Source organism: Littorina saxatilis, linkage group LG15, assembly GCF_037325665.1.
Source record: "Littorina saxatilis isolate snail1 linkage group LG15, US_GU_Lsax_2.0, whole genome shotgun sequence".
Taxonomy (NCBI): Eukaryota; Metazoa; Mollusca; class Gastropoda; order Littorinimorpha; family Littorinidae; genus Littorina; species Littorina saxatilis.
Window position 1 is genome coordinate 5,313,933 of NC_090259.1, and position 16,833 is coordinate 5,330,765.

The 16,833-nt window shown below is 39.9% G+C and overlaps 2 long non-coding RNA genes across 4 annotated transcripts; one reads left to right on the forward strand and one right to left on the reverse strand.

The window, feature by feature from the left end:
- Positions 1 to 5,884: 5,884 nt before the first annotated feature.
- On the forward strand, positions 5,885 to 10,397 carry LOC138948305 (uncharacterized). 3 transcript variants are annotated; one of them, XR_011449965.1, is made up of 4 exons: positions 5,885 to 6,797; positions 7,441 to 7,519; positions 9,119 to 9,180; positions 10,190 to 10,397. It is a non-coding gene; the product is annotated as an uncharacterized lncRNA (long non-coding RNA). The 3 variants fall into 3 exon arrangements; XR_011449964.1 differs by having other exon boundaries at positions 5,885 to 6,781; positions 10,190 to 10,396; XR_011449963.1 differs by lacking the exon at positions 5,885 to 6,797 and having other exon boundaries at positions 7,174 to 7,519; positions 10,190 to 10,391.
- LOC138948306 (uncharacterized) lies at positions 7,314 to 14,477 on the reverse strand. The gene is made up of 2 exons (XR_011449966.1): positions 13,788 to 14,477; positions 7,314 to 13,176 (listed from the first exon to the last, which is right to left on the reverse strand). It is a non-coding gene; the product is annotated as an uncharacterized lncRNA (long non-coding RNA).
- Between the last annotated feature and the right edge of the window lie 2,356 nt (positions 14,478 to 16,833).

Consider the following 16,833-nt stretch of genomic DNA (forward strand, 5'->3'; position numbering starts at 1 on the left):
TAGGGAGAGTTTTCTTGGAAGGAAATATAGGTGAAAGGACTGGTAAGGCAGAAATAAGACAAAAGAAGAGAAGAAACAGAACCGTTAGTCGCCTCTTACGACATGCTGGTTAGCATCGGGTAAATTCTTTCTAGTCCCAACCAATATGGGACTCCCCCTAACCCGCGGGGGGTACGAACACACATTGCACACACGCAACATTCATGCACACAAAGCACAACCTCACATGCACATAGTCAAACACATATGTAACGTTAGTGCATGTCTGTAACAAACCTCTCACACTGGATAATGTCAACAAAGACGGTATTGGAGTTTCTCTTGACTCTGGTTTATTCCACGACACAGCGTCGCCATGCTCCTCGCATGCGCCCCCTATGCATGACGGTCACACAACGTCTTATTAGCCAAAACCAAGCCAATATCGTATCATCTCCCTTTCCTTAAACAACGAATTTGAATAAACAAAATGAAAGAACATTGAACACTGAATTGAATAAGAAATGACTAAAACAGTAGGCATCCACCTCTTACTTAAGTATGAACAGTTACGAAATAAACATTTACTCCATTTGATTACATTCAGACTTTCGGTGCCGATTGTCCTTCATTGTCTCTTCACAGAGGCACAACCCCCTCCATCTCTTCAATTGTTCAAGTTTCATAATGTAACAAGCAAAGTTCACCTCCCTGTGCTTAACTTAAATACTTCCTGTTTTAATTGTTCAACTAACACAATTCTCACACTCAATCCTTTTTCTACTTCATACATCCTTCAATAAGTAACATTCAAACATAACAAGAAGAGCAAACGCTCGATCGAGTCACTTTCGCAGTTCTGAATATTATATGAGGCATCAGATGGACAGGAAGAAATTGCTATTCACAACACAATGAGTCACGTTCACATAAAATTTGAGCCCGGTCACTTTTATAGTTTCCGAGAAAAGCCCAACGTTAAGTTGTGTGTTGCCGAACAGAAAAGGCTAGTTATCTCCCTTGTTTTTCTGATAACGTTCGTAAAAGGCTACAGATGTAAATACTTTGATGTAAAGAATAATCCTACAAAGTTTCAATCACATCCGATGAACTTTGTCAAAGATATAAAATGTCTAATTTTTCCTTTGACGCTGACCTGTGACCTTGAAAAAGGTCAAAGGTCAACGAAACCATCGTTAAAGTGTAGAGGTCATTGGAGGTCACGACTAAACAAAATATGAGCCCGATCGCTTTGATAGTTTCCGAGAAAAGTCCAACGTTAAGGTGGTGTCTACGGACGGCCGGCCGGACGGCCGGCCGGACAGACTAACACTGACCGATTACATAGAGTCACTTTTTCTCAAGTGACTCAAAAACTTAAACTCGATGATGGTTTGTCTGTTTTAAGTGGTGTACTCTTGCAGGTAGCTTGGTTTCTTGATCACCCTACCTCTGGATGTGCATGTTTGGGTGGCTGCACAGTCAGTCTGTGGTGTGTGTGTCTTTGTACATGTGGCTGCTGTGTTCTGTATATTAAGTTTGATACATGTGGACTTCTTCGGAGACTGAACATGAGTTTCTGTATTCCGAGTGTCTACTCTTGTGTTTATATCATGGGTTGGCACCTGAGTGTCTGTATTTTCTTCAGGAATGTTGAACTCATGTGTTTTTCCTGTTTGTTTTTCCTGCTCTCTGTACTGTCTATGTCTGTTGCACAGAGATTGTGATTGTCTGTCCATTTGGTCTGTGTCCATTGTGCTGTATTCAGCATCAGTGTGTACACATCTTGGTTGTACATGTACTGTGAACTTGTGTGATGCCTGTCTCAGATCTTTTCTGTTTCTCCTGTATTCTTTGCCATCAGCCGTCCTGATTTTGTATGATCTGACATCAACTTGACTGTCTACTGTTGCTTTTATCCACCGATTTGTTCTTGGAGCTTTGAACCTAACTTCCTGGCCTGGCTTTAGATCACTCAGCTCTGTGGAGCTTCTGTTGTAGTACTGTTGTTGTGTGAACTTTTTCTGTTCTAGTTTTTGTTTCACCCCTGTGCATGTTTTTGGCTTCAGCAGTGTTTTAGCTGTCGGCAACAGCGTTCTCGTTCTGCGGCCAAATAGTCTCTGTGATGGAGATGTTTGCACTTTCTCTGATGGTATGTTTCTAAGTTCCAGCAGTGCTAAGTATGCATCTGACTGATCTTCAGCACACTTTTTCATGAGATCTTTGACTGTTTTGACAGTGTTTTCAGCTTTACCGTTTGACTGTGGGTAACCTGGAGAACTCGTGACATGTTCAAATCCCCACTGATTAGCAAATGTCCTGAACTCTGAACCCTGGAAAGGCGGTCCATTGTCAGAAACAAGCCGCTCTGGTATGCCATGCCTGGCAAAGTGTGCTTTCAGCTTGTAAATCACCTCCTTGCCCGTCTTCTTGTCAAGACGATCAACTTCAAAGAAGTCAGAGTAGTAGTCTACTACCACAAGATAGTCATTCCCCCTGCATTCCATGAGATCAGTAGCCACATATTGCCATGGGCGTTCTGGAATGGGATGACTGATGCTTGGTTCCTTGGGCTGCGCCTTTTGGAACGTTTGACACGGTTCACACTGTGAGAGAAACCGTTCCATGTCCTTCGCCATGTTGACCCAATACACCACCTCTCGAGCTCTCCTCAAACAACCTTGTAGGCCTGTATGACTCTTATGAAGCAACTGCATGATTCTCTGCTTCATGCCCTCAGGAACAACAATCCTTTCAGCTTTGAATACGAGGCCGTTCTGAACTGACAACTCCTCTCGGAAGGGAAAATACACCTGTAGCCTCAATGGAACACTCCTTTTGTCCTCTGGCCATCCCCCTTGTATCACTCTCTTGAGATGACACAGATTTTCATCTTCTGTTGTCATCTTCTGAAGTTCATGCAATGTTGACTCACACACTGAAATGTATGAAGCCATCTGAATGTCTTCCACCTCTTTTTCAAGGTCTGTTTGAAAAATTGCCTCCTTTTTCACCTTGCCTTTGCCCCCACTGGACTTGTGAACCGCCCTACTGAGAGCATCAGCTAACCACATCTCTGAGCCCTTCTTGTAGACTACCGTGTAGTCAAACCTTTGAGTTCTCATCAGCATGCGTTGCAGCCGCTTCGGCGCGCTCAGCAGACTTTTCTGGTGTATCGGAATCAATGGTTTGTGGTCTGACTCGACCTCCACCTGTCGTCCAAAACAATAGCGTTCGAAACGCTCCAAACCAAACACTATCGCCAACATCTCCTTTTCAATCTGCGCATAGTGTCGTTCTGTTTCAGTCAACGCTCGTGACGCAAAATGTACCGGTTGACCATCGGTCATCAGGCAAGCACCAAGACCAAACTCTGAAGCATCACACTGAAGAGTCGTCTTCCCCTCAGAACTGAAATATCTGAGAACTGGTGGTTCAGACAGCATTGCTTTGATCTCGTCAAGTGCTTTGGTGTGGTCCTCATTCCATCTGAACAGGACGTTCTTTTTGACTAGTTCTCGCAATGGCGCGGCTTTCTCAGACAACTGCGGCGCAAACTTTTGCAGATAGCCAACCATACCCAACAGACGCTGAACATCAGCCTTGTCCTCGGGTTGTCGAAATGAGTTGATTGCATCAACTTTCTTCGGATCAACTTTCAACCCCTCTTTCGAGATCACGTGACCCAGGTACGATATCTCTGTCTTCTTCAATTCAACCTTCTGCTTGTTCAGCTTGACGTTCTTCTCACGACAACGCTGCAACAGACTTTGGACGTTTCGATCATGATCAACTGAGGCCTCTTCATCTGTATCACCCTTGCCCCAGACAATGATGTCATCATGTACGGCAAAAACTCCGGGCAAACCCTGAACTGCCTCGTCCATTCGACGTTGGAATTCTTCTGGCGCCACTGAAATTCCGAAAGGCATGCGCAGCCAACGAAATTTTCCTTCAGGTGTCTCAAACGTAGTGAGCAAACTGCTCTCTTCATCCAGGTGAACATGCCAAAACCCATTCCGTGCGTCAAAATGACTGAAATAACGCGCACCCTGAAGCTCACCAAGTACGTCGTCTATCGTTTTCATGGGGTAGTCATTGCGTTTGAGCGCTTTGTTCAATGGTTTTGGGTCAAGGCAGAGACGTACTGACCCATTGGGTTTCATGGTAACAACAACGCTACTAACCCAGTCTGTTGGACTGTGTACTGGTGTTATGACCCCTAGTGCTTGCAGCCTGTCAAGCTCTTTTTTGACTTTGTCGCGAATTGCAAGTGGCCATTTTCTGCATGGTAGTTTGACAGGTGGAACTGTGCTGTCTGTCTGTATGTGTAACACACCCTGAAGATCACCTAGCTCCCCTTCAAAAACGTCATCAAACTGCCCCAAAACTGACTGATCAACCACTGCAATGTTTTTTGTGACCACTTTAATCAGTTTTAAACACTAATGAAGAAGCTGACACCATGTAACGTTAGTGCATGTCTGTAACAAACCTCTCACACTGGATAATGTCAACAAAGACGGTATTGGAGTTTCTCTTGACTCTGGTTTATTCCACGACACAGCGTCGCCATGCTCCTCGCATGCGCCCCCTATGCATGACGGTCACACAACGTCTTATTAGCCAAAACCAAGCCAATATCGTATCAACACACAGACTCACACACACACACACACACACACACACATACACACATACACCCATACACACACACACACACACATACACCCATACACACACACACACACACATACACCCATACACACACACACACACACACACACACGTACATTGACACACACGCACACACTCACACACATACATACACACATACACACACACACACACACACATACATACACACATACACACATACACCCATACACACACACACACACACCCATACACACACACACACACACACACACACACACACACACACGCACACACACACACACAAACACAAACACACGTGCATGCAAACATGTATGCAAACACACACAAGCCACGTGCGCAAGAGAAAGTTGCAAGAGAGGGGATGACGTCACGCTGCATTGACGTCAAAACATCTTGACGTTGTATGCTTGCGCGAGCATATTGCCGTAGTCTCGGAAATTCTACCCCAACAAAGCGGCCCTGGGTGGCGATGGAACAAAAATCGAAGAATTGGTCGACACCCACTGTATTTTAGTTAGTATGTTCCCAATTTTTCCATCCGCAACTGTAGCCGCAGTTAGGTCACTAAGAATCCTTCTTTATCATGTACTAAAGGATTACCCGGCTTCGCCGGGGTGAATCGCGAGACAGAGACAGACAGCGTGGCGGTTCACCACAATCACCTTTGAAGGCGAAGTCCTGTCAAACGGGATTGAGAATTTTAGAGCTTATTTCTTAGCCCTATATTATCTGTTATGGCTTCTCAAATCACGGCCAGAACATACAGACAGATGATGATAAAATCGGATTTAAAGTGTAACTAAACAAGCAAAAAGGAAAAACGTCGTTCAGCAACCTTTACACTTTGATATGAAGAAGGGCCTCATATACTGTCGAACTGCGAAAAAAATTTTTTTTTCTCTCACTCGGACACTGTTTGACGGACATGTGAAGTGCGCGCCAGGAACGACAATCTTCTTAGTTTACCTGATTAATGCCCTTAATTTTTGGTTCTGGTACTTTCAGTTCCGGCTGTTGTCATCAATCTACCAAAATAAAAGATCAAACGGAGTTTTCGATTTTTATTTCATGGTTCAGAAAAATATTGCTTATTTTCTGAAGTCAACCGTTTTAGCGAATCTTTCTTTGATTCTTAAAAGTCATTTCAGATTTTTGAAAAATAGTTAACGGTTAGTAATTACCAATACATCGTAAACAAACATATCGATTGGTTTTGGTAAGAAGACACACGTGCGATGAATGTGGTACCAGTATTTTTGTGGTAAGTAAGGATGCATTTCTTTGCTGTAAGCACATTTACAATGCACATTTAATCTGTTTAGCAACATAAACGAAAGCATGGTACAGTGCCGCTTGTTTGTGGTCTATCTTTTCGCGGCAGATGCGTAACAATTAGGGTCTCAGTTGGAAAAAGCTGCTCGGAACCAGAGCAGATTTGGCTTGGGTTCTTTGAGTGTGAATGATCGACGAGTGGCTTGACATTTTTAACGAATCATTACTGTAGCCTACTTGAAACCATCATCTGTTTCTGAATTTGTCATCAGTTATGATTGAGCAGTCTCATAGGAATCGTCCATAAAATGTTAAACCGAAAAAGGGCAGACGATTCTGAATCACACAGGCTGCTGTACAAAATCAGATCTAAAACGATATTTTGAACTGCGACGTCTGCGTAAATGCCCTGTAACAAAATACCTTGTCCTGGTCATGTGTATACACATCAGCTTCTATTGGGAAGATCAGTATTTTATATTAATCACAAATACAAGATTAGAAATAGTTCTGAAGATCGCCTTTGATTTCAGTTTCAGCGGCAAACTAGCAGATCTGTCCAAACCGGCATCGTTTCATGGTTGAAACTTGAATAATCCCGAATAGATCTGAGTGGGGGTAAGTTTTATAGTATTTCAATTTTTTACGGCAGTTTTATTTAAAGATAGTGTAGTGGATGTCTCTGGTGAAGACTACAGTTATATGAATTTTTTTGTTGTAATATTAAAATGATTGTTCTTTATTTACACAATTGAATAATTTGTAGTTATTTGTTTGCAGATGACGGCATACTGAGTGCTCCAAGAACATACGCCTGCTGGCATTTTGTGTCTTTTCTGAAGACGTCGAGGCAAGCAGAAGTCACGGTCCTGGCCACACACACACAATGACATGAACAAGAAATGATATTTTTTCATGGGCATATCCAGTATTAAAACTTTATTACCATGCAAACGCAACGATAAGAATTTAGAGAAGGTCATCGGTCACACACACACACACACTGGGCGGATCCGGCCTTTGTATTCTAAGTGACGATTTTGGAAAGAAGTTGGCTAATTAGTTTGCTCAGGTTGCGCCAGATCTATCAGTTGTCCTTGTTGTGATTCAAATTTTTCTTCTTAATATATTTACTTTTTTGGAAGGTGTATTAGGGGATGTTTCTTGGCTCGGATTGATCCATTTTCCTTGTTTTTATCAACATTTGTCGGACCCCCCACCCCCCCCCCCCCCCCCCCCCCAAGGAGGTTGAACGCTTCGCGTCTTCAACTAAACGCTTCGCGTCGTCAAATTGTCCCTAAAAGAAATTTGGAATCTCCCCCTTAAAAATGATGTGATCCGCCCCTGCACACACACAAACACACACAAATAGAGAAGTAATAAATGGATACAGTTTTTCTTTATTTAAATTACAATCAGATGTGGTCGTAGAACAGGCACTGTAAACAAAACCTAGCATGATATACCACTTGTGTGATGTTTCGGTCAATATCTTTATTTTCCTTTCAGAAATACATTGGCGTTTTGAATGTCAAGGGAAGTGATACAAATGCTGCAGCGGGCTATCAAGAACGCGAAGGCAAACAAGGTAAATACCTACTTCTGACATTAGTTTACTTATTAACTCTTTCTATACTGGCCATTATCTCCCCAGTCTCTCCCCAGAAACTGGCCATTTGCATGGGTTTGCAAAAAAATTCTCAAAAATAAACAAAACAAGATGCAGCCTTCAAACTCATAGGTTTTATTGTGAATATATTGCTAAAACATATGCCAAAGTTTGGTTTCATTGTTGTGAAAAAAAATAAAAATATGATGTCCAGAATTTATGGGTATATTTTACGCAATACGAACAAGGGGGTATGTATTTTGACTTAGAAGCATTTTTTCTTATGAAGGCTCTGTTTGCAACAAAACTGTTTCTGTTTACTTGTATGAAGATTGTGCTTACACAAAAACATAACAAATACAAACTGATTTTCCATTTGGTGGTCATGTAAGCATTGTGAACATGTCCGAAAAATCTGATCACACACCATGTGGTCGACATGCAGACCTGAACGGCCAGTGTATGGTGGCAGAGTTGGAAAATAGGAAAAGATGCCAATCCTTCATCAAAAACCGAAGAAAATCGTCATTGTAATAAGTTTGCTTTCTTCTAAATCAAACGACTAGGATAGATGACAGACACAACGACAAACACATTCTTAATTGTGATATCAGGCCTAGGAACCCCTGATTTTCACTTGGAGCATTCTCAAAGAAACTTAGCGTATGTTAAGAAAAATGAGTGTTCTCCACACTTTGTCTTTTGTTGTTCGTTGTCGTTGCATGTCTACCGTTCCACAGCCACCTACTATAGCTGATGGGGTCTATGTCGACCAAAAGAATGGGATTCACTGTAGGTCGAGTTCCTGTAGGTGGATTCTCTGTATACCTAAGACTTTAAAATTGGCAATCTTGTATACAGGGAATACCACAGGGTGTAGTTCCTGTAGCGTTTTGCTAATATCAATGAAAGTCACGTGATGCTTAGCGACATCGTTAGAATTTGATGTTTTTCGATCTTTTTTTTTATATTTCTTAGAAATTCGAGTATGGTTTGCAAGTTTTATTGAAAAACTGCACCCTGTGGGATTCCCTGTATACTAGATTGCCAATTTTAAAGTCTTAGGTATACAGGGAATCCACCTACAGGAACTCGACCTACAGAGAATACCACTCTTTTGGTCGACATAGACCCCATCAGCCCTACTATAAGTGCAAGTGTTAAATGACGTATTCAGGCATGAAAATTCTCCGTATTTTCCGTATTTCTGAAAAGAATAAACCGTATTTTTTTTCCGTATTTTTCCTGTTTATTAATTTTTTTTTAAATTTTTTAAATTTTTTTAAATTTTTTTAATTTTTAATTTTTTTTAAATTTTTTAATTTTTTTTTTCCCCCTAGTCATAGTTATAGTAAAATAGTTTTGGGGCCATGTTTGAATCCAATTTTAAGGCTCAGATAGCCCCAGATTGCACCAAATTGCACCCTTGAAAAAAAAAAATTCCGGGGGGGGCATGCCCCCGGACCCCCCTAGAAGTCTTGGCGCTTCGTGCCTGCAAAACTTGGCGCTATGCGCCGGCGAAACTTGGCGCTACGCGCCTTCGAATTTTTTTTTCAGTATTTTTTTTTTTTTCTTCAGTTTTCATGCCTGGTATTTCCACAAAAGACTGCTTGCAGAGAATCATGTGATGCCAATGACAGGTAAGGACATGTGGTAATACATACTACGTTTTGGAACCAGGGAAAATGCAGCACAAATTATTTATCAACCAAATTGATTGACTTGTGCACCACGACAAAAGTTTTCTTTGATCCATAAAAGGTCTTTTGCCAGAAAAATTGCTCTGAACATCAAGTACCCTGCAAGGTGTCACACATTTACATTATTGAAATAAAAAGAAAACACACCAGTAACCAGGTTAGGTACGTTAATATCTATAATCAATATCTCGGCACGTTACTGCCTTCTTCGGGATGGTAAGCTGAACATTATTGAACAAAATAATCGGTTTAGATTGTATACTTTGATTCCTGAACGAAGAAGCAGAGGTACTGCATACAACTAGGACTGTAATATCAGCTTTTGCCTGAAACACACACACATACACTTATAAAATTAATGCAATGTCATTGTATGAAGCCAGAACAATCACTAACTTACATAGTTGGTCACACAATTACCCATCACTGAACAATAAATCGAAGTCGGGTGGATTCAATGACTAAAGCAGTAAAGGCTTTGAAAAAACCCTCATCACAAAACATCCCCCCCCCCCCCAAAAAAAAAAAATAAAAAAAAAATGAAATAAAACAGGTTGTGTATATAGCGCAGTAAACACCATGCAGGTACAAGCAAAGATTTGACAGTGATTATCCTTGTTTTATATAGCACACATTTTCTAGTTTTGATCTCTCTCTCTCTCTCTCTCTCTCTCTCTCTCTCTCTCTCTCTCTCTCTCTCTCTCTCTCTCTCTCTCTCTCTCTCTCTCTCTCTCTCTCTCTCTGGAAAGTAATTTATTGACCTGTGGGTTATTTGCGTTTGTATACACATTGGTGATTCGTAAACTATGTTGAAAGAGATTGTCAAACAATATTATATGGGGTGTCTTAAAAAAAAATCTGTCATTATTATCAGGCACACGGTTTTAACAAAGCTATGTCACGGAATGCAACATAAGTGGCTTAAAAAGTCGTGTTTTTGTGTGTGCAGGATATTCGCTAGGACAGGACCTCAAGCTGAACCAGCACAACAGCGATGCATTCTTCCATGGCTTCCACAAAAGTCTTTCACCTATAGCGGGCATTGCATACAGATAAATTCTTTAGACCAATTATACCTCTGTTCCCATGTTAAACATGGAATAATTCTGGACAAATGCGAGGACGTTAGCTTTTTTTTATTTTATTTTTTTGTTCATTATATTTAGTCAAGTTTTGACTAAATATTTTAACATCGAGGGGGAATCGAAACGAGGGTATGGTGTATGTGCGTGTGTCTGTGTGTGTGTCTGTGTGTGTGTCTGTGTGTGTGTGTAGAGCGATTCAGACTAAACTACTGGACCGATCTTTATGAAATTTGACATGAGAGTTCCTGGGTATGAAATCCCCGAACGTTTTTTTCATTTTTTTGATAAATGTCTTTGATGACGTCATATCCGGCTTTTCGTGAAAGTTGAGGCGGCACTGTCACGCCCTCATTTTTCAACCAAATTGGTTGAAATTTTGGTCAAGTAATCTTCGACGAAGCCCGGGGTTCGGTATTGCATTTCAGCTTGGTGGCTTAAAAATTAATTAATGACTTTGGTCATTAAAAATCGGAAAATTGTAAAAAAAAATAAAAATTTATAAAACGATCCAAATTTACGTTTATCTTATTCTCCATCATTTGCTGATTCCAAAAACATATAAATATGTTATATTCGGATTAAAAACAAGCTCTGAAAATTAAATATATAAAAATTATTATCAAATTATTTTTTTCGAAATCAATTTAAAAACACTTTCATCTTATTCCTTGTCGGTTCCTGATTCCAAAAATATATAGATATGATATGTTTGGATTAAAAACACGCTCAGAAAGTTAAAACAAAGAGAGGTACAGAAAAGCGTGCTATCCTTCTTAGCGCAACGGATACCCCGCTCTTCTTGTCAATTCCACGTGCACTGCCTTTGCCACGGGCGGTGGAGTGACGATGCTACGAGTATACGGGTCTTGCTGCGTTGCGTTGCGTTCAGTTTCATTCTGTGAGTTCGACAGCTACTTGACTAAATATTGTATTTTCGCCTTACGCGACTTGTTTTACTTATCATTAAAATTTGTTTAGATTTCGATTCGTAAACCATTTACAGTAATCCTTTGTTTTTTAACTTTGTTCATCTTACCACAGTCACTTCGTTGTTTAGATTTATCATTAAATTTGTTACCATTATGCAGGAAAAATGTAGAATAAAACCAGGAGAGCTTTCGGTAGAAGATATTTCCTGTGTCAAAAGTTAATGCTTATTCTGATTGATGGGTGCTCCAAACTAAGTTATTTTGACTGCCTTATTCGAATTCATTTCCAAGACAGGGCTGAGAAGTGGAGAAGCTTAGGAGAATATCGTAACAATTGTCTGGGTGTTTATGCAAAACTTTCGAATATGTCAGATTTTACTTTAGAGATTTTAAATACTGTTAACTGTCAGAAATGCTATAACTTCTACACCAATTGACTGGATAACTTCATATTCAGCATACTTAAACTTGATTTTATACATGTGCAGTTCACAAAGTGGCAAATTTTTAGGTTAAATTATCTAACTTTTGCATCACCAATGACACCAACGCCATCGTGTCTGAGGATTGCCCTGAACCTAGCTGTAACTGCATGCTTTCTTCAGGTCATCGATAGCCTGGGGGTTGAAGGGGATGTTTTTACATACTCAGACATTCAAAATAATCAAAAAGGTAAAAGCCTGAAGGGTTTAAATTAGGTAAAAATGGCTACCGCTCAATGTCAACCATTCAATTTACAAAATTGCCACTTACTGGAAAGGCAGAACATAAACTGAAGATAATGAATACCATATATAAAATAATTGGTTCAACAGATGCAGAAGTAATTTGCATGGTTGTGGGTGTCCTTTTTAGGGGGGTCAACCCTGTAGAAGAGACGATTTTCTTTAATTATCAATCCGTAATATATTGTTTGTTATGCATACAAGATTAACATTGACAAATACTTCAAGACTCCTCATTGATCTTAAGAAATGTTGTGGGTTTTTTTGTTACTGACTGATTCACTTTCTATTCACTTTACTCTACATAAGTCACGACAAGAAAAGCAAGGGAGGTAATTTCTTCGGAAGAGGTAATTCTCTCCCCTCAGAACGATTGTTGTAGTTTGTTTGATTTTGTTCCCTTCTAATAAGTATTATTTAAAATAGATCTTTACATCTTGATGTGAAAGGCGCAGTACCCCCCTCCCCCCAGGATGTTAAATTCTAGGTTGTGTCCATGTAAAATCCTGATCCTAGTCAAGATCCGAGTTGGTTTTTCATGCAACTGTGCCTCTTTATGCCACTCAATTAGACATACTTTGCAATCCATAATTGCACGAAACTAAGTACAGGAAATACGTTGTTGTCGTGTTTTTAATATTACATAATGAAATAAAAAATGTCACAACTGGTTTCGTGTTGGGCTTTCTCTCTCTGTCTGAATCTCATAATTACTTACTTCTGAGGCCTGAAATGTGTTGCAGGCATTGTTCAGCTTACATTTATTGTTACAATTTTTGTGGATATGTTATTAAGTGTGTCTGTGTTTCTATTATTCGTTATCAGTGTGGTTAAAAAAAAGCACACGTCAAAGTAATTTACCCTTCATCATTATCAAAACATGCAGATACAGGTAATAAATATTTGTGATACTTTAAACAAATACAATGTTTGTTTGTTGCGTTTTTTCTTTTTTTCAGAGCAAACACACATCGTATTTGTTCAAACGTGTATATTCTGCACTTTCTAATACCCTGCATGGATCTCCAAATCAAGAATAATGAAAAGGCGTCTAATAGCCCGGCAGCACTCACACGAACATGATAGAAGCTTGCATGCATGCACCCAGGCTCGCTGTCTTCGGCTAAAAGAGCTTACCGTTGGATCTTCGCTCAGACAAATGTAGCTGTCTTGTCCACTTGCTCCTGTCGCATAGATCTGCAATGTGCAACATCATTTTTGATTAATAAGTCTGAGGCACAGACAAACACACACGCGCGCACATTTGCGAGAGAATGCACGTCAGTCTATTCAATCAAACAGTATAAAAACATACCACAGACGTGGTGGTGGGAACTGGACATTCGCCGTATAACAAAATCAAGAGATTCATTTGTGTGTGTATGTTTAATCAAAAGTTCATCTTGCGCACATTCAGTCTATATTGTAACAGGACCCATCCCGTAAAAACTTCGAACAGATCTATTAAATTCTGAAATCCTTGACAAGTTTTTTTTCAATCATCTGTATCTGACCGAAGTAAAAAAATCAAAACATCAGCCAGTACACGCATCTACCCCCTTACACGACAATACATGTGTGGCGAAAAAAGGAATCGAGAGGGGGGGAACAAGGAATAAATTAGATCCAGAAATAATTCCACTTCATCATTCTAAAATTCAAGTGTGAAGTGATCAGATACTGTGGTAAAGATACGTGCTTAGTATCACAAATGAAAATACAAGCCCTAGGGTTTTAAATCAAGGAAACAATTAAAGTTAAGGAAAGATCAACAGAAATGTCGAGAACATGTAAAATATTGTACTTACAACTTTTCAGCATGCTCTTCGAATAATAATCTCCCAGTCAGCCTCGTGCTTACGACTTCGACAGGATGTTGCCTCTCACGCTGAGCCAGTACATTTGGAGTGAATTCAAAGGCCAGAGATGCAGTACAAGCACATTAGTTAGATCCAATTCATTTACATTGCTACCTTGCCCAATTTATGGCTATTTCTGTTGGTAACATCACACATGTGGCAAGCAGTGCTTGTTGCCGACTCTGCTGGGACAGGCAGCAGACGATTTTATTTAGGAACCAAATTCTGATTGGTTAAAACATAAAACCGGAACTCAAAGTACCACTTGTTCTTTGGAAGTATCAAATCAAGAACAGATAAGCAGGTAAATCTGAAATGGGTTCAGCACTTTTAAAAAATCGTAGTAAATCAGAAAACACAGTAAACGTTGGAAAAATCGTCCAGTATCGCTTCTACAGGTCTATACTTGGACAAAACATAAAGCAATTCAGCAAAGCTGACACTTCAAAATGTCTGTTTAGTTACACTTTAAGTTCATTCAAAGGGGGTCGAGTGTGACAGGGAGACTACCGTCGCCCTTCACAGCAGACTCTGCAGAGTTGTTCGCCTTAGAAGTTGTGGGCTTTCCTTGCATGTACCCGTAAGTTGTCCTTACTGTAAAAGTGAAAAGGTCGAATCAATTTATAGCCACGCGAAAAATACACTGTCACCTATCTCTATATATTTATAGATATAGATATACATTTATATATACGGCTTCTCTGTGTGTGTGTGTGTTTGTGTGTGTGTGTGTGTGGTGTGTGTGTGTGGGCAACACCTGTGGATTGTAGAGTTCTGTTTGTGATTTGGTCTAGCGGCATTAGTGTGTCAGTGTGTTCAGGCCTTCCTTCAAGAAGCCATAACAATTATTCTCAATCCCGTTTGAGTGGACTTCGCCTTCAAAGGTGATTGTGGTGTTTTGGTCACTGAATCATGTTCGTGCTGTTCCCATTCCACCTGGGAGGGATTTAAGTTCATTCAAAGGGGGTCGAGTGTGACAGGGAGACTACCGTCGCCCTTCACAGCAGACTCTGCAGAGTTGTTCGCCTTAGAAGTTGTGGGCTTTCCTTGCATGTACCCGTAAGTTGTCCTTACTGTAAAAGTGAAAAGGTCGAATCAATTTATAGCCACGCGAAAAATACACTGTCGTCTATCTCTATACATTTATAGATATATATATCTATACGGCTTCTCTGTGTGTGTGTGTGTGTGTGTGTGTGTGTGTGTGTGTGTGTGTGTGTGTGTGTGTGTGTGTGTGTGTGTGTGTGTGTGTGTTTGTGTGTGTGTGTGTGTGTGGGCACACCTGTGGATTGTAGAGTTCTGTTTGTGATGGGGTCTAGCGGCTTTTGTCTGTCTGTATGTTCTGCCATTTGAGAAGCCATAAAAGATAATATAGGGCTAACGGTGATCTCAAAGTGTTTCTAAACAAATTAAAAATTTCCACCAGAAGACCAAGAAGTCGGGATCGTTTGTGTTGATACTTATTGATCTATTTACTGTCAGTGTAGTGCGCCTTATTCATGGCCGTGGTTCGACAATTGTGATGTGCGTGTGTTTGTATGTGTCTGTGCGTGTGCATGTGTGTATGTGCGCTTATGAATATATAGGGGAAGGGCTCCTAATATGGACAACCTTCTGTTCTGACAAACTAACGGCGATAGAGCGCTCAAAAAAGTTTTATTCGCTATATTCACCCTCTCTGGATAACTTGCACATGTCATAATAGTTGCAGAAACACAAACCTCAAACCCGTTAGGCTTTTACTCTATTTTTCACTTTTGGCAGCGTTCACTCTAAATTTGCCGCCTAAAACGGACTCGTTTCTGTCCACAGCCAAAGCTTTTATCACACAAAACGTGCTACATATGACAGCTAAGACTGTATTTGTTACATTTTAGCAGTGTTGACCCCGAGTTTCTACTGCAAACAAAAAATAATAGCAACATCTCAAATGATATGTGTATGTCACCTAATACGGACCACCTTCAACAAATAGAATAAAATAAAAGCTAAAGACTGGTTTCATTAATTCATAAAGAAGTTTGCTGAAAATAACCTATAACTATATACTTGAGCTTTCACACAAATATAACAAATAGTCTTCTTTTCGTGGAAGTTGATAATTTCACTTATTTTCACTATGTTTTTGATAAGCTTCTTTAGTTTCCTGGTGTGCTTCAAATAATGCTCTCATCAACCCAAAACAGATAAATCTAAAGCATATTTTAATTTGTCTGACTTGCACACTAAGTTGTATAATGTTGCCTTTTGTTTTATCATTCTGGTGTTTATCTAGATGTGCTGTGTATCTTATAAGAAGTTCTTAAAAGTTCGAAGTTATTTTAGCATATAGGTTTTTTTTTATGGTCTTAACAGTTAAACATGTATTACGTTATCATTAAGATTCATGCTTTGTTAGCACTAAGCAGTTGTTTTAATCAGTCTGGTTTTCTCTTGTTTTCATCTTATGAACATTCTAAATGTTAGACTAACTTATTGTCTTGTACAGAATAACAACTGTGTGAATGGTGCTATACTGAATGAAAGAGTGTGACATGAAGTTCTTGTACATCATTGTAAAGAGTGTGAATGACGTTTTAGTTTAGATGTCAAGCGCTTAGAGCAAGCCTTTTTAACGAAAGTTTTTGATTTAGCGCTATATAAATGTTCTTCTTCTTATTATTATTATTATTATTTTGAAGTATAGGGGGCTTTTTACAGCGATTCGTGAAGGCCTCTCCACTGGTCCATATTAGGCGCCCAGGCCCCTAATAGGGACCAGTTGTGATTTTTCCTGTAATTTAATTATTGCTGAATGGCTTTCAAAGCTATTTTACTCTAATTAGGCATAACAGTTAACCTAAGAGAGAAGGACTACCAAACACAAAATTAAACTTCTTCGCAAGAAAACAAGCTAGTTATATATCAGCATGAAACAAAAAGCGGTCCATATTAGGAGCCCTTCCCCTACATCAGTGAAGGGTTTAGGTAGGATATGCGGGTATGTGTATCAGTG